The sequence below is a fragment of the Bombus fervidus genome, chromosome 9 (genome assembly GCF_041682495.2).
Source record: "Bombus fervidus isolate BK054 chromosome 9, iyBomFerv1, whole genome shotgun sequence".
Classification (NCBI taxonomy): domain Eukaryota; kingdom Metazoa; phylum Arthropoda; class Insecta; order Hymenoptera; family Apidae; genus Bombus; species Bombus fervidus.
Window position 1 is genome coordinate 4,251,523 of NC_091525.1, and position 26,395 is coordinate 4,277,917.

General features: G+C 36.4%; 1 protein-coding gene and 1 long non-coding RNA gene across 3 annotated transcripts in view; one reads left to right on the plus strand and one right to left on the minus strand.

Moving 5' to 3' along the window:
- The window catches only part of Sol1, a 531,756-nt gene that overhangs the window by 380,736 nt on the left and 124,625 nt on the right, over positions 1-26,395 (plus strand). The gene's annotated exons all lie outside the window — the stretch shown is intronic.
- On the minus strand, positions 92-25,475 carry LOC139990704 (uncharacterized). Its single transcript, XR_011800633.1, has 2 exons — positions 24,642-25,475; positions 92-778 (listed from the first exon to the last, which is right to left on the minus strand). It is a non-coding gene; the product is annotated as an uncharacterized lncRNA (long non-coding RNA).

Below are 26,395 nucleotides of genomic sequence, written 5' to 3' on the forward strand. Positions count from 1 at the left end.
AGATACTTAAATCTTTGTGTTACAATTGATATTGATTGATCGTGTACGCTTTATGAAGTGGTTAGAATTAGAAGAATAATTATTTCGTAACTTCGATTAACTATACATATTTTACTGAACTCGTATAATGCATTTTGATCGGTATTCTAGTCTCTATTTATTAAAATTGAGTGCTCAAAACATCGAGCGTTTGTTCTTTCTCATTTTACAAGATATTACATTATATAATAAGTTTAACACGTATCTATATCTTCTATCTTACACGTATTACTTTCAAAAGCTGCACTCCGTAAATATTTATAGAGATATCCTGCTTTGATCGGCGAAACATAAAGCGGGAAAGCTATAGACACAGCGCTGTCTGGATTATTTTTCCTCCGGAGTCGTATTTTATTTCATTATTACCATAATGTTTTTCCGCTATCGATCTAACCCGATAACATTAATTAGCAATTTTATCGTTTGTCGACAAGTCGACTAGCGATTTTTAACGAATCGTCGATGCCTTCGAAGGTAACTTCGTTATACGCTAGCTAGGAAAATCGTTCCCTACTTATCCCAAACAATTTCCAGGAGAAACCACTTGAAAACCAACTCGAAACTACTCCAGGAAATCGATTCTCTTCGTGAATCTTATTATACCTTACTTTTAATTCCACTTCAATAGGAAACTTGTTGATCGTTCGCGTGACAGCGCACACAGCATTTCAAGTCAGCGTGCCCCGTGAAATTTCATCTTCGTCTCTAGAATCTTTCAAATACAGCTGCTTCGTAGAACCTACGCGAGATAGAAATTGTAATATTATCTGTCCCATTATTTTGTAACAAATAATCAGTGTCAGTTAGTATCTGAAAACAACATAATATTCTAATCTACAATGGCTACAAGCTGTTGAATGAAGCCCTTTTTTAATCAGATACTATACGTTTGATTTTTGGAGTATCAAATTTTTAGTAGTATTAAATGATTAATACGTAAATACTACAATAAATACCAATATGTTTTGGAATCACTGTACGTACACAGCTGGGCTGAAAAAGAACATGATCGCTGATCTATTAACTTAAATATTAATTTAAATATCAGTAGAAATTGTTTGTCTTATTCAAAGTATGTTTCTTTGACACCGATACCAGGTATAAAAATATAAATGACACATAGAAAAATGATCACAGACCGATAAATGAGGCTCCCAGAAGCCAAATTGATCCATGTCTATTTTTTGTAAACTTTTCAATTTCATTAGCCACAAGTTTATTTAGTGTAAGAAGACGCATAAGCATCTTGAAGGTAAATTTAGGAGAACAGTATGTGAAAAGCACTTTTTCGCTTATCATCATTGTTTGCAAATTAATGAAGATGACTTGTGTCACATCGCATTTGCCTTCCATCTGTGTCGAATATCGTTTACCATGGCGGTAGGATTGATTATCGCATTTCAGTAACGTGGACAAGCTTTTATTGAATTAAAATGCAATAAAACTCAATTACACTTTCGTGGGCTGCGAATTATCGATCGAGATTTCGGACCGTGGCCTCATTTCATCCAAGTCCTGATCTATTTGCAACACGTGTCACGTGACCAAAAGGGAATCACATACAAATGGGCAAACAAAGCGCAAAATAATGGAGTATAGGCGATGATCGTTGATGATCGCTAAACGGTAAACGATCTTTCAATTATGAATATATTGCTTTATGTCATATTTCGATACAATTAACAAACTTTCGTTCGCAATAAAAGGAATTCATAAAAAAGATTAATATTCGGTGAATTAAACACAGCATGTGCAAATTCTGAAAATAAATGGTCGAATGTTTGTATGTAAATTTTTTAAAAATATTTCGACGTTATTATTATGTAATTTATTTCGTGGCATCGTGAACTTTTCTCGGTGAAGAAAGATATGGTTTGGAAAAAATAATGTAGAATAATGCATAATTAAACATAATTTTTAATTAAATGATAGAAGATTAATGTCTTAACTACGTTTTCAAAATACAAACGTTAAATTTTAGTAGAAGCAATTCTCTTTGCTTTTTTCTTTCATAGTCTTGTTTCCACTGAAGTAGAAATATTTCAGCCAAGAAAAGATCTTCAAGTTATAGATTAAACAATTACAGTTTCAATGTTTATATTTCAATTAGGTACTAAGTGGAACGATCTAAGTTAAATAATTTATGTGATGTCTAAAAATAAAAATTCATGAAGCAAAATTGTATCGTACTTTTTGATGATGAGTCAGTTTTTGATGAACAGCTCTTAATTCAAACAAATTGTTTTCGTTCTGAATTCATTTATACGAAGACCATGCATGTGTGAAATATATCGAACACTTTATTTGCACATTGTCCGTACCAATAAACTCATCTACGTGATCGACATCTTTAATCCATCGGTATTTCACGTTGCTGAAAATTTCATTTTATCGAATTGATTACAAATGTCCCGCAACATTTGAATTAACGACCGAAGGTAACATAAATTCATTATACATAGGATTTATGCAAACGTAAAGCTTCACATTTCACGTAGCATATGTATGTACTTCCAATCAACACAGTTTTAACAACGTTGTGGTGTTTTACATAAGTGCCCCTCTTGTTGCCACCATTTATCGCTAATAGGGAATCAAATATAGAGAGTATAAATGAATTAAAAAATGGAACAACCGAATACGCTGATACAAAATTATGTAATTAATAAATATAGTCAAAATACGATTTCGATGATCGCAATGCAATTTGACAAATAACTTTTGGATACATTAACGTTCGAATATATAAACAACATTACTTATGAAATAACCTAATGTTACAAATATCGTAAGTAGACAAGAGAGAATTTAATCTTCTCGTAGTTTTGAGAAACCAAAGTCGGAATTAATCTTCAAAGCTTTAGCATTGATTATGGAACTTTTCACCTTTGGAGGGCGTGGAGGTTATTACAAGATTCGAGTAGCGCGAGAGGCCGGCGAGAGATCCCATATTCTAAAGGAATATGGTTTATCAATTTATTAGTAAGATGCACGGACGAACCTGACGGAAATGATGGAGCCGCTGGGAATATTGAAGACGAGGAACTTGATGCGTTATCAGGGAGCTCTAGGAATAGAATCACGTGCGGAGGAACCTGATGCCTTATCAACGAGTCGCACAAGGATGAAACTTTGTGAACGAACCCGATGCAAAATCCGACTACCACTAACACGAAAATTTGCTGACGAACTTACCATGTTGACATCGTCGAGTTCGAGTGAACAGATTGCGGGTATTTACTAAAATTTCGATTTTTTATGAATGTCACTAAAGAAATAAAATCTAAATAGATATAATAAATTGTAGATATAATTTCGTTATCCTGCGTGGATTACGGTGCATAATTAGGAGCCTAAATTTACCAAACTGGATACTCGGTGTCGATTCGTCAATGTGATTGAAATTCTATTCGGTAAGTTTCATAAACCACTAAGAGGGGAGGCAGGACTTACCCTAACTCTTACTTAGTAGTTTATGAAACTTACCGAATAGAATTTCAATCGAACTGATGAAGTCTATAAGGTTATTGAAGATTCAAAAAGGAACTTAAGCCTGCTTATAGATGCAACGTGCCTTTAATGAATATGATACTACGAGTTCTGCCCAAGGGAGCAAGGATCAGGTTGTTTGTGTAGCTCTATAGATGGATGGAAAATCATTAAAAAATTCCAAATAACGAGATCATTAACAATCGTTGTTGAATCACACTTTTATCTTTAGTTGCTGACTTTCTGTTCTTTTCAAGCTTCCTGCATGAGACGAACGAAGAGTTTCTACTGCTATCAAGATAACATTTATTAACAAATAACCGTTTTTTTTTAAACTTACTTGGGACTTTACACATTTACTATTATATATCTCCATATATGTTAAAAAGCATAAGTAATTTCGAAGAAGCAGACTTTGCAAGCTATTCGCACCGTAACGTTTTGCAGGGCATTTTATTTTAGCTATTTTATTTCACTAAAGCCGAAAATGAGGCTCATTTCTCACGGAAATGAACGGTTTTGAAAATTCAGCTTGCTGAACATTTGGCCGACGAAGGTCTTAACTGTAGGAATCCTCGTAAAACCGTGATCATACAGAGCGATAAGCGCTAAGCGGCAAAATAAGTGGTAATGACAGCCAATGTCATCGCTTCGCCAATTTTATGATGTGAATGCGAATGTAAATAAATATTATTTATTTTTTAACGTGATTATAAAAAATGTATACGAGTTATATAAGTTAGATTTATAAGTCTAATCATGTACGTTTTATACGCATGAAAGCCAGAGTCCTGAGGCTCTCATAGCTAGGATTGTCGCATTTAACATTGTTGAGTGGGCCATTGTTATGACTAACCTTGCTTCTCTCAGACTTTGAACAGTATGGGATGCAACAAGGTTTATCATAACAATGCCAAGTCAACGATTTCAAGTCTGACTGAAAATGCCTCAAATTTCCGAATGAGAAAAAATACAGAATTCGCCCAGCGGTATTCGCTTGACGATGTGATCCTGAACGCTTGAAAAATTTCAGCAGAGACTAGCTCATTTGTAACCGCGACGCGGTAACGGACATCTTACGATCGTCTATTATGCAGTAGCCAGTATGCATTATTTAGAGTACACCTGGAGAGGCAGAAACGGTGCCGTCTCAATTTAATGGCCGTCCGACCGCCACGGCTCTCGACACCAAGTTAAAGCGGGTTGTGAGTAGTTTCCTCGACGCTAGCCATATCTACGCCCCTAAATTAGATATCATATTCATCGCAGCGTTTGTAAGTGTCAACGTAACGTAATCTAATAGTACGCGGCCGAATTCATTATTCCGTTCGCCCGCCGCTAGGAAACGATTGCAGTGTCAGATTTGTGAGAAAGAGACAGATACTCGGAGATGAGCACGTCGGGAATGAAAAGAGACGAAAACAGGTCGAGAATTATGAGAATGAAGGCGCGAGGGGGAGCACGGCCAACGTGGTAATACCTTATTCGAGACTAGACCCTGGTTGAAAAATCTTTGTCTTTTTTCATTCTTCGACGAAAATGTTAATGTAGAGGAAATCTGGCGGCCTGCCAATGATGGCGAACAGGCCGAGCAACATTCGTGAAAGTGCTCTCGCGAACTTAAACGCTTGGTAATTTTGTGACTGTTTCGCCTGGTTCGTGCGAGTACTTTTCCGTAAAAATAGTTCACGAACATCGAATGAAAGATTCTTTGCCGAAATTCAAATTTATTCCGACGATGATAAGAACGTAAGATGCTTCTCGTTCTGTTTCCTCGTCTCTTTTGTCGAACGTTTTCTCTCGTTCTGTTTCCTCGCGGCAATGGAAAACTCCTAGTGAAATTTCGTTCAACGAGGCCGCATAAATGGAATGGTAAATACTAGTGAATTTAATTATTTCGGGGAGACAGGCTGTTGGAGTACGACCTGAAACACCTGGAGAAGCGAACAGTCATGGCAAAGCGTTATTAAATTTTTAATGCGACTTCGCCGGGAAAATAATGCGGCTTGCTTATTCGATTGTGTTTACTCTTGAATAATTTAAAACCGACTGTGTGTAGAACACGCGTATTTCATAGGAAATAATGCAACCGCGATATGTAGATTATTAATACCTGTTGTGTTATATTGAAGACGTTGAAATAGGTGGTTGAAATATGTGTATATCGATAATCATTCGAAGAAAGACTAGTATGTATCTAATTCTTTCGTTTTTGTCAAGTTGTTGTTAAATTATGATTCTGTAGTTAATGTTGAATAATATTATTACTTGATTATTATCTGATTGTCATTGAGTGGCGTTAGATTGCAAATGTATATTCATGGCAAAATTTCCAACTCTATATCAACGAGCAAAAGAAATTGATTTATGGCAATTGAAAGGCATTAATGTTTTAGAAAATATAAAGTGTACTTCTGAACACGTATTATTACACATTAGTTTCTGAAATAAATTTAGCCACGATATTGTCCTTCTCGTATTATAATCATAGAGATGCAAGAAGAACGTTCGTCGTTATGTAACTAAAGAAACACGTCTCTCGAATCAGTGAATGTTACTGGACTGGTTCGAGACCAATGTATTTTGTCACTTGTGGCAAATTAATTCCCTTCATACCTGAACCAAGAATCTCATTAGCCGTGAGAACACATGAATTCACAACTAATGTAGAAGATCCAAAGCGAGCCATGAAAGCAGTAATTCAAACTTATCCGACGATCAGATAACGCTCCACAGAAACACGTACCTTTCAACTCATACCGTGTAAGAACCGTTGCTACCTCGAATGGGATAGATACAAATTTACCTAGTATTCCTCCAATCTGTGACAGGGATCTAAACACGCTTTTGTGCCAAACGATGTTTGCAGACGCGTCACCGACAGATATACACCTGAATGGCCTCGTAAGAACATGTAAGGATACCTGATTCGTTCGTTATCCCAATATCTCTACAGTACGCGGTTACGACTGAAATATTTGGCCAAATTATTTCAGTGAAATATTAGATCGATAGATAATTGCGTCGAATACCAAGCGATATTGAATGTACGCGAGTTTCATTTGTAGAAGAGAGAAAACAGAATTTTATTCGCGATGAAAACAGGTGAACGGTAGCAGGAAAGTTTTATTGTTTTCCAATTGTAGAGAAATAGAAATGGACAGGTGATTCGCGAGTGATATCAGGGATTTATTCGAGCGAACGATACACTGATTGTTGTTGTCAGCGTTCGTCGAAAACGGTTAACGCATCGAAACAAATAACTAGCGACTATGTGACTGAATGCAGCCGTTTTGAAAATATTAAAAGTTTTCCCATAGTGAAAACGACATGCCCATGTATGAAACCAGCAAGCAGTGACTGTAATCCTAAAATAATTGCTCACGGAGGTACCATAACGCGGATACTGCTAACCATACTGCCATCCTCGTGAACTATTTTAATATTTGAAGTGAGCATCGAGTTCCATTAGGAGACTTAACAACTAAGGATTAAGAATTAAAGCATCGAGCTGTGAATACGACGGGATACATTCCTTTTACATACTTGTAAATTGTTAAGAACATCGAACATATGTAAGTTGACATCGTACATGGTAATCAACTAGAATATAAATGCAGCGATGTACTATTACTTTTTGTAGCCGCCATATGCGTCTATAATTAATATAGCACGATTAAGCATTAGAAAGCAACCATAAAACTAATGAAACATTTAACGATGTGTATATCTTGTGAGAAACATTCTTTACCTGTATACGTAAGATTGGCGAAACTCCATTCTTTGTACAGAAATTGCACATAACGATACGAAGCAGCAGGCTATAAAGTTATACGAATTTATTACCGACGTAACCACCCTTCTTAAATCAGTTGAGCGAGTAGTATTCCCCACTGGCTGACAAATATTTTTCCTAGGTCCTCGATTAAACGTCACATCTCCAGGCGAAATACGATTTGGTCACGGTGAAACGTTGTTTTACCAACATAAATGACGCAAACGAAATCTACTGGTATTTTCTCTCCCAACATTAATCATGCATAATACTGTTCAAATAAAATGCACAGCAAATTAACTTACTCGATTAACGCTAGGATCACCAGAATAGTCAAAATGACCAATTTGTGATCCCCTTCGCAATAATTTTCTAGATTTACAATATTGTATTCTTGATTTTGAATTTTTCTAATTTTGAACGATTCTTTATAAAATATACATGGACAAAAGTTTGCCTTTTGTCTTGAATTACGTACCTTTTTTTTATTTCTTCGATGCAAATCTTAGATCGTAATCGTCGTTAGATTCTTTCTCGTCTTTCTAGCCCTTCTCTTACTTTCCAAGATCATCTTTTTTTTAGACAAGACTACGTATTAGTCTTAAAATTAATAAAAAAATAAGAATTTTCAGCAAATCTACCATTCTAACTCTTCCTTGTGAGAAAGTAGGAACAGTATCGCTGTGAGTTAGCGTTTTCCAGATCCGTTGGAGAAACTCAAAGCGAAGCATAGTTAGGTTATTAGAGCTGGTTTGGAAACTGACACGGAGTCTATAGAAGCAACAATGGGTTTGGTCGTCGACGACAGCAATCCGTGGCTAGTGGACAGGCTGCAGTGTGTAAATACATTGAAGCGTCGAAGTATTGCTAACAGCTAGCAGCAACGAGGTGGCTCGACTTTGTTGCCAATATAACGATCCTATCAGTGCGGCGCGCCACTTCTATTGGGCTGACGCGACGCACGCTAGACCGCGTTCTCCTACTGCGATTATCGAACCACGGCCAAGTGTAAGTACACATTCGACTGCGCTACCATAATCGGCAATCACGACTCACGACATGCCTTATAACTGTGCAGAATGTCTCAACCAACGATAGTCGATGCTTCTACTGCTCCACTTAATTGAAGAATTGCACGTTTTGTTGTATTGGTCGCGTAAGAGAAGAAGATTACATGTTGCCTTTGGCATAAAAATAATTTTGCAATATCATCCAGCAATGAAAGTGGATATCGTTCAAAGACAAGGTTTAACAAAAGAATGGCTACAACATTCTCAGCTATGAATTTAGTACATCGATTGTTACATATATCATGATAAAAAATTCATTTGATAGAATGGAACGTTATAAAATACGAATGCTTCGTACTTAGCATAATAACGTTGAGATTGTGATCGCGAAGTGACACTGATGGTTTGTCGTAACGTTAAACCATCCTTTAAGACTATACCTAAGCTTTCGAACCACTTTCTGAAGACATAAAGTAGGTCATTCTTGGCCTGTTGCATTAAAAGCCATTCTGCCTGACAAGAATTTCAGCGTCGTAACTGGAGCTATTCTTAAAATGTGAAACGACAACGATGTGGAAGGTAATCCGATCGAGAAATTTAAAACAGTTAATGATTTTCAACGTTACACAAGTTAATTAATGTTGTATACTGCCTTGTCGTATCTTGTCCATTCTATGAAACAAAATCGAAGGAAAGAGATCCCTTTGTTAGTCAGTAGTTGATTTGATGTTTGAGTCACAAATAATAATATAAATATTAAAGGAACCACTGACTTACTAATTGGAAGATTATACATCTTTTAACATATGATTCTCTGAAGATTTCTTCCGAGTGCCTACCACCCTAATACATCACTCGAGGTTGCAACTCGATGGTTTAATTTACGACTTTACTCTATCTTGACTCGTGATATAAATTCATTTACGCCAGACAGGACTCACCGATGAAGTCGAATCTGATTACGTTCAACAAAATTCAATTATTAAATCAGACCTAATTATGCACCAACGAATTCGCAATTTTGCCTCTGCATTCTGATCAGTCTTTTGTAAAATTTTGACAATTTCAACGGCGCAGCATGCGATGAAGATCATTCGACTGTTCATTGGAAATTAATTTTTGTTATGAACATGAAATATGGAACATTCTCATTACTATGCGAATGAAAAGAGAAATAATTGTGCGATACGAAAAGAATTTAATTTTTGTAGAACTAGAACTTTATTCGTCGATTATAGAAATATTTAATATCTCTCGCTGTTCTCCGCTCTACGTATAATCATATCTACTGTGTTCATTTTTCTCGGACTTTCCACATTTTTCTATCGTTTGTGTTAAATTCGACAATAGATAAAACCGCTTATTTTAAATTCAAAGCAAAATTCTATTGCTCTCGATAGCCGATCTTTTTTTCGGTTAAATTCAGTAAATTCTAGCATGAAAGCAAACACGATTTTCAACAAGTTTGACAAACGTCATGGTTTGCTGACAAGCCTCATGAATTTTTGCTTGTTCGTATTTCCAACATTTCTGTTCGGGAATCCGACAGTGGCATAGAATGTCAGGTATTTGGAGGAAAACTATTCTGAATAGCTTCAAATCAAATTCACGTTCGTGCTGAAATCTATGCGGGTAGATTTTCATTACCTCTATCATGCGTTCGTTGATAGAATTCGATCGTTAAATCAGATCGAACCGGGAGATGCAATTTTGACGAAAGTTCATGCGGACCAATCAAACGAGTTTTGTCGAGGATCATCATGAATTTCTATCGCTGCGCGACTTTCTATATTTTTGCACGGGAAAGCCATTACAAAGTGACCGATGCTTCGCCAAATTGCATTTCAAACCGTCACAAATCAAATTCGCGTCCACTGCGGTTTCTCAATTTGCAAATTAGCTATGAAAATTTAGTTATTAAATAGATTTCAGTCCATAGAAGTTATGACAACATGTTAGATCAGTTTTCATTTGTCAAACTCGTATCTGTGCGATGTTTAACGATTATTGTTGGAGTAGATACATTTTAATTAAATTGTCGATTAATTTATATGTGTTTGATTATTGATTGCTAAACTGTGAATTTTTATGCATTTATTGGAAATTTTGAAATACTATGATGCGCAGGATACACAAAAGCAAATAAAATATTCAAAGTACAATATTCGTTATAATATTTGGTAGATAAAATAAATATTAGATGAAGTTCTACTTTTTTTCAGAATTATTCGTAACGTATGAATTTATCTATAACAAATTCTGTGTCTTTCGTTTATCTTTTTGATAAAAAATCTATCATTTATATATGATTAATCTACAAGCGTAACTTTTCACAATACGTTCCTATCTGCCGTTATCACTCGCAAACTTTCCCTATAGCTTTCAATATCTTTTCCCAAAAACTACTCGTATGAATCCATACTGTCTTGTTATTATCGACCTAACGTTGCATATAACGGTGGATGACATAGACCGTGCAATTTTCGCGAAACAGAGGAACGCATCCGTGAATTTAGGATGCGTACATGTAACGTACATGTACGTGTAACGTAAACGCGATGTAACGCGATGTACACGTCAGGAGCACGCGAATAATAGCTCAGCCGTGGAGGCGGAAGTATTTTCACGCGAAATCGGATTGATTGACAAAACACGGCGGCGACGTCAGGCCACCGGAAAATTCTATTCATAATAATTATTCGAAACGACAATGTCGTCGAGTTGTGCCTTTTGATGACCGTGTATGATTGGACCAGACCGATTACGATCTCCGCGGGCCATTTGTATATACCGCAACGACTATTATTGTTCGTATGCAATTTCCCAGTTTTGTGCATTTTTAACGTCAGTCGATACGACTATTCTTGATTATAGGCCGCGCGTAATTGTACAGTGGAGAACAAAACTAAGTGGTGAATTAATAGAAGTATGTTTCAATGAAGTTTAATCGAAATAGTATTAATGTTATATAGTTGACTTATATATATCAATATTACGACACTCGATCGTATTTAGTACAGTTTGAATAGTTTCCTCCGATTTTATTCTCTAGTTATTTTATTGTAAGTCTGTATTTAATTTACTCGCATTGTGTGCGCTTTATATTAGCGTAATCGGTAAGTGTTACCCTTCTATGATATATAGATCATTTAGTAAATAATTGAAATTGAGATTTACATTCTTTTGCAAACAAGCCATATTCGACAAAACTTGAATGATATCTATTCCCACTCACTTTTATCTCCGACTGTATATTGTCACGGTTTTTGATAGAAATACCAGGACCACGCGCAACGATGTCACATCTACACATACTTACGATCAGGTCGCTAGCCGTCGCTGTAGTTACTCGTCGATTTTAATTAAAATCATTTTGGTGTATTTAATGCATGCGCGAGTTCGCACACGTTAATTGAATTAATTATCCTCCCGAACTTCAATCGCTGCTGATGGTGGTAAAAACCAGTCACGTAAAAAAAAAAAAGAGAGGACCGTCCTCGATCTCCCTTGCTCTCGATCTTTCTCTTCGTTTTCCAATTTTTTCCTCAAATTTTTCGTCCCTTTCCACAAAATTCGTAGCCATCTCTCTTTCTGACTTTCACTCTCTCTCTTCATCTGTATTCACCGACCGTTATTTGTCAATTTATAAATCATTTTATTCACGGCCGGCTCGGTAAACGACGGCAACAGCCATTTCGGGTCGATGCATTTCGACGTGTTTATGCAACCCTTGGATCCCCGCGTTCGAATAACGGCAAACCTAGTTAGGCTGTAATTTTACAATGGCGACATGCACGAAAAATCACGATAACGAGGTGCGTTTTCGGCGCCACGAACTGCCAGCATTTATAAGTAAAAAATGTTCGTACAGCCCCCGGGTCGGCCGATCCAGCTGGAAATCGATTACGTCGATAACGAGCGCTGCGTTGCTTGCCAGTTTGTCGGGCATTATAGTTCCGCCTTCCTTCCAGCGCCGATTTTGCATAACTCGCACGGGATACGTCGGATTATGTCAACGAACCGTGTTATTTCTTTTCTTAGCGTTAACAAATTCAGAAAAATATCCTGTTACGTGTAAGGAGCGATGCAATCAGTTCGTTAGTAGTTTCTTTACCAACCGAACGAGTTTCATACTTTTATCGAGTTATGATCATTTCGTGCTATATTTTACGAGTACATCGAACGAAATTGAACCTAAGTAGAAATTTGTTTTGCCAACTAAATATTACGAACAGCGCTACTTTGGTTATCTCGTTTATTTCCCTATATTCTGTGCATTATGTACAAGTTTGCATCAAAATCCGCGGTCTACTCATTATAGCGGTAATACAATTTCGATATTAATTAATTTAATAACACGTTAAAAATGGACGTAAAAGTTTTCTATGGAAAATGAACACTTTCATGAGTTTGTGTATAACCAGTCGATTCGATCGGAAGTCGTCTGTCGCGCGAATTAGTCGTGCAATCGATATTCAGGATGGAGCGTGGTGATTTGGCGAATGCAAAGGCAGGTAATGAAATCTGACGTTTAACGGGCGTAACAGCTTGTAAGCGAGCAAAGAATAATAACAATTGCTAGCCGAGCCATTTGTGATTTATGGCGATCATTAAGTTTGCCGGTATTATCTGGCAGCGGCGCGAAGGGCGCAGCAGCACGAATCGGCTATTTGCGAGGTGCTTGAGATAAATACGACGATAACGCGGTCGAAAGAAAAGCAAGCCAAAGTGGATATTAGATGCCAGAAGTCTGTATTAATAATTAATGCATCGTAACGACCGTGTCTTGCGAGTGAAGAGAACCCAGACTCTCTTCGTAGGGATAACGCTGCTCGCATAAAGAAGAAGGAAGAAAAAGACGGGGAAAGCGGCAGAGAGAAGAAAGAGAAGAAGCAGTTAAAAGAAGAAGAAAGAATGAAAAAGAGGAAGAAGAAAGGAGGAAGGCAAAGAAAGGAGAAGCTTGAACAAACAAAGCGCGCAGACCGTGCAGCTACTTATCTCGACGCAGCTCTGCAGAAACAAGAAAGACCGACTCGACAGCTCGGCAATGACCCAGCTTTATGAATGCACGAGCAAAAGTGCGCCCTATACCGCGCTCCTCCGCCACTGCCATCGAATTTCTCGCATCTTCCGGCTCTCGTTGCGACAGACTTGGCTACTTTCCATTCCCTCGAATATCCGTTTTCTTTGTCACAGATGTTCCTAATTTTCGTACGTCCACTACGGTGAAATAAGACGACCGGTAAGAAGGAGATACTGAATTTCTATCCGCGAACGCGACGATTCTGACCTATCGCAACGCTCTGATTTGCCATTAACGCGTTCAACGAGAGAGGATTTATAGAATCAGAACATAGACAAAAATTTTATTTGCTTGACGTCTGGAATGTAGGACGTACGTCAAGTTGCTAAAAAATTATTAAAAAAGGAATGATAGCAATATAGTTATATAGGGCTCCCTTCTTCCATAGTGCGCTAAGATATAACATATCTTACTTTGGCACAGATTTCTATGACCTTAAGCGCACGCGGTAGTGAATTAATAACCCAGCAATGATCTGATGAAAGTGATTTTAAAAATATATGTATATACCGGGGACCTGATGAAATATAAATCTGCTATATCGGTAACGGCATATTAAATGATATAAAAAGATAATATGTTAAACAGCTTTATTTATCTTACAATTATGTACTTTAAATTCTGTATCAAATTTACGTTCTACATTTGGTTGCGTGAAAGAATATATGTATGAATACATGTTTGAATGTAGAGTGGTAAGAAACCGTACGGTCGGAATATCGTTGCCGATATTCAACGACGTATTACAACTCTACTATCCTCGTTCTAGGAACCATATCTGAATATCACATCGTATCGATATACAGTAGATTTGAAAAAATCTAAACCATCGTGCACACATTTCAGTTAACCAGATCGAATCTAAAATATAGACTGAATGTCGTGCAGAGGCTTTTTGTCTTTATCATACGAAACCACTTATCCCTGTTCTTGAAAATACCATAAACAATTTTTATTTCAATAACGAAACGAGATATAGTACGTTCTTCGAACATCGTAGAAAGGTTTTGATTCGTAAAATATCGAGTAAAATAACGAAAAGTATATCGTATGATAAGATAACAGTAACAATAACCACTCTAGCTTTTCTCACTCCAAGTTTTTTTACTCCTAATTCTCTGCAAAAGAAAAAATCTCTTTCTTCGCCCTCTATTCTCAACTCTTGACTCTAGCTAGCTCTTCGCTAACCCCCGCACCTATTCTGCAGAAGCATTTAAGCTTCCACACGCGTATTTTTTCTTCTTTGTTTCTCCATCTCTTTCAGCCATTTCGAAAAGATTTCGGGCATATCCACTTAAAACTTTAGATAGCCGCGCATACCGTTTCATGCGAAAATTTTAAGCGCTAAACACTCTTCTTTCACACTCTCGCTTCAAACAATCTCCATTCGCACGACATAATCCCATTCATTATAATATTAATACTATATTATATAATATTATCTGTAATATTGACATAATATTATATTACGTTAATAATTATATGATGTCATATTATTTATTAAACTGAAGCAAAAATATCGACTTGTGGGAAGTGTTACAATTTATTAAACGTTAATTCTCGGAACTATTTCATTGTGTGCACGTAGTTTGACCTGTAAATCAATAGCAGATCGGTGGAAGCGAATGCAAGCGAAAATGAAAGTAAAAAAAGATGGATAATACGGCTGTGTCACAGTGACACGAAAGTGTGATAGATCTGCAATCCTGGAAAATATCAACTGTAACAGAGCCTTGACTGAGATTCAAAGAGGCAAACAATCCATCTGCTGCGTTGCGACATACATATCTGTTAATTTTGCCTCTGAGTCGCTGTTCGAGTTGCTGCATGAAGCTGAGTGGCAGGTGAGAGCTACTTTTCCAGTGCAAAAGGTTAAAGGGACACTCCAAGGAATGATGAGTAACATTTACGTTCTTGAACCTTTGAGGTCAAATGAGGCTCATCTTTTAGAGGAGCTCACTGATTCAGCCCTGGAATGTTAGTTATTTAATAAAATCAACGGAACGTAAAATATAAAAATCTGAATACGCTTAGCATGGAATATTGAAATATTTTCTCATATATAGCATTTTATCTGAACGCATATTTGAAATATTATAAAATATTTAGAAATATGTATAATATTATCACGGTAATTCTGTTTATTTGTTTCTTTTTCTGCTCTTTTTTTTAATCCTACTTTAGAAATTTTACATAATTCTTTATGTTACTAAAGCATTCTAGACATTAAACCAAGCTAAGTGGCAAAAACTCACAATTGGATCGATCGATCACAATGTTCGTAAGAGATGTGTAAGAAATAATCAAATTTCTTTTTCATGTATCATAATTTAGAGTAAATATTTTGATCTGTTAAAGTCACAATCGTGTCACCATCGACCACACAGACACGGCAATAATCTTTCTTTTAGATATTTCCCAAATATGCATGGCATTATTCCAAGTGATGGAAATTAATCGAGATTTATGTATGTAAGATAGTCTCAGAGAATGTTCAGCTGCTTTAAATTCCTATCTAGAAGTCTACTACGAATTCTTGCAGCGTACTTGGTAAATTATGGTTATTTTTTTTCGGGATAGAGGTCCAATACCACTGACAGAGAGGAAGGGAACGTGTCGTTGTTCGTGAGATTACTCACGTTTTCGTAACTTCCACGTAGCCTTTAGCATCGAACCGTTCGATCACTTGGCCCAACGGTAAGCCCTATCGATAATGCAAACGGTTTCCATAGAGCGTCCTGGGAAATCGGCTTAACGAATGTGGCTAAAAGTTCGTTTTCAAAGGTAGTCATAATGTATCCGGTCGTATGTTAAGAATACATTGTCTCCTATGCCCTGGAGGGCTGTGTCGCTATAACAGCGATGTAAAAAAAGAGCTACGGAATAGAAAGAACTTTATTCCGTTATTAAATAATTTATTTTATTTTAAAATACTCCGGTGATTTCCTCGTAAAGTTAAATTAAAATTCTCGATGGTTGAAATGCTAAAACAGAACAAAGCGAATTTAGAATTACTGGTTTATTGATAGCAAAGTCAAATACAAAAAGGATGACTTTGGAATTATTATCAATCCTGCTGCGTTCTTCCAGTCGTTTCCGACCGGATTATATTTTTCAATCTTCGCTAAATTCCTATATTTATTAAATTGCATAATGTTAATTAAGTTTGACGATTACTTCCGTCAGAAATAACTTATATTAGATTGTTCGAAAAGTCTCTTTCTTCCGCAAACGTGTTTTTTACAACAGTGCACCTTCATACAAACGCGAAATCAAGTCTGTGAAATGTCGCGGTATTTATCTCAATAGAACAAAATGGATCGTACGTAATTCGACAAAATAATATAAAACAAAAAACGTTGTGCGTCTATTATTTCCTCATAAAACGAAAAAAACTTTTCGGGCAACATAATATTTATGGTTGCGAATGAAATAAAGTTTAATTCGATACGCTATCAATTTCAGTAATTTTTGTATTAAAAATCTCTTACCATATGGATAACAATCATCTGATATATCGACGCAATGTGTGATATATCTCGTAATTTGTTGTTAGTTAAAAACATGGAACGTCTTTTTATTTGTTAAATCGAGATCGTAATTTAGATATAGAAATTCGAGGTTCGCAGTAGGCACGCATTACTTCCTGCAAAAGTTAACTCCAGAAATTGTTCAAAGAATTCACTAGGACGAGGAAACCCTTTGTCTTCGCCCATCTAGCGTAGTATAAAAGAAAGGTTCGATAAGAAGGGGATGGAATTTCCTTCGTTGTATATTACGTTACATCGCAACAAGATGGATTTCACAGTTAAATACCATCGTTATTCCCCGCTAGCCGAGCTAACTATTATCAACGAAAACTATTATCAGAGAAAATACATTTATAGCCCGGGTTAATGTATTTTTAATTGCGTGTTATATTCTTTCGCGAAGAAGATGAATTTCACCGTTAACTACTCCCGTCATTTTTTTTTATACGCGAACGCCATCAAATAGAACATCTATTCTAAAAGTCATATTCTTGGTTACACATTTATAATACCATAAAGAAAAAGACAAATGTGTAGTCGCTGGAACCGACGCTGTACGTCGTTTCTTCCGAGCTGTTCACCGACGGGATTAATAATTGTCGCGACTTTTAACTGCACAATAATGAAGTCCGCGCAACGATCGTCGAAATGTTCACCGAGTTTCGGACGTGCAAATAAAGAGAATTATTACCGTCGGTCGGGACTTTGCGTCTCAATTAATACCGCACGATTTCTATGGAATCCACAGGGGGAATAAAAATGTCGTGACTCGCGTTGGACGCACACGGGTGGTCAACAATATCGGATAGTAAAATCCTTGGGAAATGAAAAATTTTGCTCGAGGGCGGACCGCACATGTACACGTACCGCGCGATCTGTTATGTAGCGAATATAACGAGTTCTGTCGATAGTTTTGTCGATGTTAAATTGTACACGAAAATAGGGTGAACGCGGAAAGAAAATATCTGCCGTCAGCGTAGGCGTTTTTCCGTTGTAATTTTTACAGGAATTGTCAAAGGAAAATTGTTTTTGTAAAAAATGTTCTTGCACGATGGCTTCTCGTGAATAAATCAAATTCAAGGAAATATTTTCACGTGCTCTTCTTATCGATTCTAGTACAATTGTATTGCGTGATATGCGATTAAAAGTTTGCCTTCTTAATTCTGTTTACTTTCACAAAACGATGGTTGATTGTCAAAAGTTTAAAAACATCGTGAAAAAGAAAATACCGTACGGTCTTTGATCTGTAAATTCCAATTCAATTTGGTGTGTACACAGTTATATACAACGATTTGCAGATAGTTGCAGAAATAGCTCTGTATTTATAATATTATTTATTCGGTATTAATTTAAAAACACATATTTGCTTTATTATACCCTTAATGATGTAACCATCGTGTTAAGAGGTGAAATTGATTTTTGTAGAGGTTGTCGGTCTATGGACTTTATTGGAAATATGTCACTTAGCTTAAGAACGTGTATATAAAGTAGGATGCTTAACATTGTCATCTAGGATAGCTATAGTGCCTCTTAGCTGTACATTGCTCAGAGTATATTCATACATTGAAGCTGCATTTAATGTTCCAAGCTTCGACTACTTTAAATTAAGTGTGTAAATGATCATTTCTACATGACACTGAAAGCTATTAAACAGACTTTTAATTTAACGTTAACGAATTTAAATCGAAATAAAAATTTATATCGCTGCTCAGTGGAAACAATTGTGTTTAAATAAATACTCGACAACTTTAGCGTAAAATATATACGAAAGAAATTAAAATGAAATATATATGAAAAAATACATAATACAAGCAAGGAAACAAAGTTTGAGCTCGTGCCATTTATAAAAATTTCTTCCAAATTGAACAAGTTTCAACCAAATATACATATCTATACAAATTCATTGTACGTTCAAGTTCGATCTCTCTGCATTCTCCAGATCCAATTATAATTTTTCTACTTAAGAAAAAAAAAAAGAAAGATACTCTCTTGTCTTCGTTTATTACACAAATTCCGCGTCGAATCGTTTAATTTTTTCCATTGATTCTTAAGCAGGCGTATCGTGCGGCATAATTAACAGCGTGATATTAGCGTATTAATGTCGGAAATGAATTTTCCAATCGTAATCGTGTCATCGAAAATGTCGCTCGACAAATTACGGGCCGGCGAAACACTCAAATCGAATCGTCGATATTCCTCGCCAGATTCACCGCGACGACATTAACTCGATACGGCGTTAATTTCCAATTTCAACACATAGGCGATATTAAAATTTCAGGCGCTCCATCGGCGTTCCAGTTCTCACCTAAGCTTTTATGGTGTTCCCTTTAAACTTCAACTGTGCTCTCACTCTCTCTCTCTTTCTCTCTCTCTTTTTATATATATATATACTACATATATATATTCCTTCCGCTTTTCGTTTGCTACGACTGCGCGTCGAATGCAAGTAGGAGCATTTAAATTAACGATAATTTGAGTCGCAGGTTTGCAAACTAGTCCTTGGCAATTCTACGGTGCTCGTTTAATCGCCTCGAGCTTTTTGTTTCACCGCGACTTAACGCAGTGATACTCCCACAGGCGTTTCCGACCTTCCGAACAGCGAATATGATTCGTTAACACAATCGCGCTGCTCGCATTGATTTAGTTAATAATTTGAGCTGGTTCGAACGCATCAGGAAGAGATACGATTCTGTAAGTCATTGCTGAACATTTGCTAAAAGAAAATTTCGGTCCGGGTTACGATGGACTTGCGATAAAAAATTCATGGGAAATCAGGCGTGCGGTTTTCGCCGATATTAACGTTTCGTTGCATTTCGCAGATATTTTCTGGATTCACTTTTTCGTAACCAGTTGTCTTAGGACTCGAAATGTTATCATAGAAAATTAAAGTACTGTTTTTAAATTACTTTAGAACTGAACGATTAGACATAAAACGAGAGATATTTTGGAAAATACGAATTATACGATACTGTGAAAAATATATACGGACTCGTGTGCTCATAGCATGCAAACGTTTCACATTGGAAAGTCATTTTTCAACTTGGACAGATTGGAAACTTTGAGTATAAAGCTAGAACCACGAAGATATGGTATTATAAAAATATTTCAAATTTTGTTATATTAACTGCAGCTATAAAGTATGAAAAGTGTTCTTTTATTACATTTTAATTACAGTAAGCTCGAGTAAAGTAAGCGCTTTTATCTCGACTTAATATTACATTTTTTTTTTTCATTTTTAATCGTGTGTAAATTTCGCACTTTTGCATCTGACTAAATGATGTCTGACTGAATAATAGTCCATGATGTTAAATTCAAAACACGTTGCGTGTAAATACCTTTAATGCATACTGCATGAATTAAAGCGAAGTAGGCTTTCGCAATGTAATGGAATGTTGCGAGAATTTTACGTTGTTGCCCACGAAATGCATAAAACAAGCTTAAATAACTTCGATGCGTTAGCGTTGTTATTTGTACAGATTAATTCAGCTTACACGCGTCCAAATTAGGTTTTACATATCAACTGTTACAAAAAAAGTGTGTCAGTGTCGACTGACAAAGGTGCATTCCACCAATATTTTCACTATCGATCCCTTAACAAATAACAAATTGTTCGAATTCAATTACTTCATTGTTTAACAAATATTTGCTAGCACACTATAGATATTTTAGTGAAACGAAATATCGATATTTCAATGAAAATATAAGAAATATTATGTAACATTAATATGCTAGGTAATTAATTATACGGTAATTAATCTTGCCAGTTTCTTTCGATTAGTTTCGTTCCAATTATACTTTCTCAAAAAATATTATCACAGTTTTAACAAATTATACAAAAAGTCTCACGCATGATTTGTCGTTTCAATTTTATGTTAAACATTTTCTTAAAATATTCCAAACCTTCTTATTTGCTGAGACGAGTACAAGATCGTAATATGAAAATTCGAAGAATGGTTCGTGGAATTGGTGGAATTAAAAATGACTAGCGCTTTCAACTTCTTTCAAAGGTAACGTCGAAGCACGTAATCATTTTAACAGAACCGTTTCCAATGAATTCGCGATAACCTCGTGAAAGGGGAATTCCTCATCCGTTATTATTATCTATAAAAACGCCGTTTGATTCGTTAGAGATGGCCATGAATTGATACAGAAACCGCGTCCGCGAAAATATCGAAGAGTATAACCGATGATAAGTATCCGATAACGAACGTCGAAAACGATCGGACATAGAAGAGAACACGAATAAGAAGATTTACGGAATATTCCATTTTCGTAGCTTTTGTGCGGGGCAGAAATACACCATAAGCGGCATGCCGAGTCGCAAACTCGCTCGTGTATTCTACCTCTCGTTAAACTAAATAAGGGCTTTTTTACGAAAAAGGGGTAAAACTAACGAAAGAAGGGATGCCCGCTTACAGTCGTCCCAGGGAGAAGGGTAGCAAACGAGCGTAATTAGACACCCCATCTCGCTACCTTGGCCGATCGTTTACCTCACCAGCCCTCGCGTCTATTGTTGTTCTATTTCTTCTCATCCCTGATGCCACTTCGTCCGCTCTTCCTATCCATCTCCTTCAGCCGCGATATATCCAGTTACATTATACCAGTCAGAGCAGCCAACCAGGAGAAAAAAACATTATCCCCAGCGTTAATGACGAAGGTATTCGCCCACCAACTGCAATTTTTTCCTACGCTAACGTCCATAAGTATACGAACACTTTGATCGATTCTGTAGTAACGGTATGCGTGAATTTAATCGGAGTGTACAAGTTAATGGATTGGTAATTTAAAGTAGCACTTTTATCGTTAATTTTCAATTTCCCGATGGCGACTCCTCGAATAGCAGGTCCTCTTCAGCTTTCCTTCAGGTCAGCTCGCCAATCTCTTCGAAGTTCTTTACCCCTTCCAACATTGCGGTCAATCATTTCGATAATGTATTTGTATGATTTACCAGTTTTTCGTGGTATTTTATACTTTCTTTTTTTTTTTTTTTTTTTTTGATAACGATGCACACGCAAATCATTATGAACTCGAAGCATTTGATCAGTTACGTACCAAGGTGCGTCTGTGGCGGACCGTAGTTACGTAATTAAGATACGTCTAGTGAAAAATAAGCAAGTGTCCAGACACTTTTGAACAGCAGTGTACTCGCAAATTTCCATGTTGCTTCTCTCCGACTGTTTCCCATTCTCACTCGCATTTAATTTTGCCTCATTTTTTCCTTTCCTCGTTTCGCCCCTCGCGACTACTTCACACGCGCCAATTAACGAATTAATCGTCGACCCGTGAGCTCGTGACGCGAACGCATGCTTGTTTGCGCATATTGATAGCGCCCCAGTGAGTTAATGGTGACAGTTATTATCATGAAGCGGATAGTATCGAAACTACCTTTGCTTTGGCTACATTGTTACCCAGGTTTCATTGTACATAATCTGAATATCAATTCACTTTGCCAGGCTGATCGATCAAACGATACAATGTATCGGCCGTTTGTTAGGGATATTATGTCAAATATTAATTAGCTCACGTTTATCTATCTTTACACGACAGCGACGATTTTATTTTGTCGTTGTTCCATGTTGGATTTAATTAGATTGATCGCATCTTTTGTCACACGCGTCGCACATCCTGATTAAATGAATAAAATGTTGATTGTTTTATTTAAATCGCTGTAAAATCACGTCGGCATTTTCGAATCAACAAAAATACAATCGTTCTATTTCATTTACTATTTGCTATAAAGTGCTGATATTTTACAACATTACGCGTTTTAATCACATAATTAGTTTAAATATGGAAGACTACTGTTTAAAGCGCAATTATGTGAGCAGTCTACATTAACACTGCATTAATGCGGTAACCCAATAACTCGGAATCTAGATTCATTTTGAAATATGTTCAAATAATATATTTAACACACTCGAAACCGTCCACGTCACACATACCTCCTACGTTATCTGGCAAATCAATTAATGGGACAACTAGTGATATAATTTAGTACACTATTATTGATACAGCGCTTGTGGCTTGATATATTTAATTATTCAAAAGAAAAAAGAAATGTAATAGATATAACATCGTAATAAATTAAAATGAACGTTAATTTAAGGATAAAATGAGAATCGTGTAATTCATAATCAGGATCGTATCCAGATTTCAAAATGTACCGTTTGTCGAGGGTCATATTGTAATATTTACAATACGCGATCAAATTTTAATATATATTATAGTAAATCCCTATTGTAATATTATAATCGTATTGCGATAATTCTGCGATACGTCCTGGTTTCAGATAGATTCGTACAATTGGGATAATTTTTATATATTATACGCATTATACGTATTTTACAAAAATCAAAGAAAATTGATCAGAATAATGTGGGGAAAAGGTGAAAAAATCATTCTACATGAAATATATGTTAAAACGCGAGAGACAATTCGAGCAGATTTTGACAGATTTTATTTAACATAACATCAAAAGTAATAATTTGTGAAATGAAATTAAATAATATTTATGGAAATAATAATGAGGTGAAATGATCTTCGATTATTCTATGTAACGTGAAATATTTAATAAGAAATACTGGCATTTATTTCTGAGGAATTTATTTCCTATTTGTTTCCTTACATCTCTAACAAATGGGAAACGTGGGAAACGATACTGGAAAAACGAGACTATTAGATTTTGCTTCGTATCTCTGGTACAATCTGTGCAACGAGAATATTTAGGAAAGAGTCATCATTACATTAAGATTGCTGTTACAGTTGAACATCTTTGGTAGATACCGAGAGGTAGATGAGGTAAAACGGTTGCTTTTATTGTACTTCTTATCTTATTTTACTTACCCGACGTCTCTGTACCTTTGATAATTTTTTGCACGGGTACGAATCGTTTGTCTCGAGCAGAAGTAATAGGATCGACGTACGCTCGACTTCTGGAAAGTTTGCAATCAGCCGTTGATGAATAAAACGAAAGAAACAAGAAAACAGATATAGAAAGAAGCAATGAAGAGAAAGAAGAATTGATCGAGGAAATTTGTTCTTTCCATCTGTGCAATGAAGGCCCGAGGAAAATGCTTTGTATAAATATTTTTAGTCGCTCGAATGATCTATCAATCATTCTATCGTAAACACTTCTTTGAGTGTAAAGCGAAAGGCACAACATTTTTTAACATTTAGAAAACTTCGAAACTTATGATTCTCTCCTCAAGACGCAAAACTCCTCTCCTACGATTCGCGAACGATCAACCAGTTTGTGATCGACGTAGTTTAGAGATCTGCAAAGAACAACTTAGTCCGCGTGTGCCAACTTTCCAAAAGTTAGTTCTTAGAGCAAATCGTATTGTGACTAAGGTAGAGGATTGTCCGCTGCGTCTTCGCTTAAAACACAACATACACGATATACATACATAGACTTCGAAATCTGTAGAATCATCATTAGATTGCTGATTTTTATGCAATTTCATATCTTTCGTGAACATAGCTGAAAAAATTGAATTTATATAGAAATTTAATACCACTGAATATTATAGTGAGCAGCTCATTTTAGATATCTCATGCATTTCTATATATTACGTATAGTCTGTACATTTTCATACTTTCGTAGCTGCAGTTTAATCATCGTTATAACAAGTACTCTAAGAGCGATCCCTACGTGTTAACCGTCGATTCTCAAAGCTCGGTACACGATAGAATTGACTATACGTGAGTATACGTACGTGTTTTTGTCTTATTTCGCAGATTTCTAACAACAAAGTATCATCGTACCAATGAAACAAAACTTGGAAATGCACCGAGTAGTTAAAGCAGTTAAAACACAGGATGCTAAACAACCAAAGTTGGGGTAACAGATTTGAAACGCTAAGTGTAGGATTCTCGGCAAAATAGAAGATAACTGGCCGTGGGTCTTTGGCGCTAAAGCATAAGAAGAGGAGTTCGCGTCTTGACGAGCTCGCGCGAACATATAGGTACGAACGAATAGCTTCGGGTGCTTTGGCAAGCGGCCAACTCGAGTATCTCTCATGTGTTTGGCAGGATTTGTCGTCGTCCCGGCCTCCCTGCACCCCTTTCTCTCTCATTCTCTTCCTCCTTTACCGTTCTCTTCTTCGGCTCGTCCCCTTTTGTTTCACCGACTGTCTCATTCTAGCCACGCGAGACACTCTATTACTCTATTCCATAGGCCTCGCTACTCCTCTAGACACTCAACGCGTCTGGGTACGTATGTTTGGTTACGCGAAATGCTCTTGTGCATCTCAAGTCGAATGTTTGATGGCGCTCTTCTGTTTAAACACGAACCCAGACACTACCGGTGGACGGACCATGTCTTCGGATCTGCATACGTACGGGGATGACGTTCACCAAACCCACTACCACCTTTCGAATAACCCGTTCGTTTGTTCTAATTGAATCAGGACGGACGAATGAAACGATTTTCTTGGAAACTCGATCGAAAGGAACGTTGAGATTGGCTGCTACTTTTTCGCACCGATAAGTTTGTCCAAACGTTCTATTTGATCGATGCACCGTTTTCTTTGTGTTCGAATATTAGCTGGTCTTAGACTCTGAAAAATACATAAAATAATGGAAGAAGTATAATTGCGTAGCATTGTATTTTCGTTATTATTGTTGTTATTGGGTGTATCGCATCAATGTATGCATTCATACGCAAATTCTAGACATTGTATCTAGGTATACAGCAGCAATAAACCCATAAAGCCAACGGATATAGTGGCAAATCAAGTTCCAAGTGATCACCAAACGCTGTAACACGATCCTCTGCGTAACATGATCTATGGATTCATTGGATACACCCGTGACTTTATTGCCTAGGTTATCCATGCGTTAACTACCATCGTCGACCTTGCTCTTAATATACTTACTCCATTTGCCATTTTTCACGCTTATAACTCAACTGTTCCACTAATCATGTAAAATGGAGAAAACGCGGTCAACCCACCAGCCGCGTCTTTTCAACGCAACTTTCTATTTCGTATTAAATGTAAATCACGACGTTTATCCGTCATCGTTTCATAAATAAAAATCAAGCAACGATATAACAAACGAATGTATGTTGTTTACTCTTAATTTTCTGTGCATTGTACACTTAATCGTACATATTGGTTCGACGTTATAGAAAAGAGTAAAAATATTAAATAAATTAGTTCGATCAAAATGTATAACATAACAGAACGTTTAAAAAATAATCTGATAAAGCGTTATAAATAATTTTTCAGCCTGTATACTGAACGAAACTTGGACCCTAAAAGGCTTTTCTGTTGCATCATGTAAAACAATGCAAATTGATTTCGAAGTGTTTGGTTATGCATTCATAAATTATGAAGATATTTATATTTTCTCGTATAAATCAGATTTAATCTGTATGTATTCATGGACTTTCGGTACAGTGTCGTAATGAATAATGGTGGCAATTTCATTAACATTATACCAAAATTTCTGCAATATTTAATGCGAG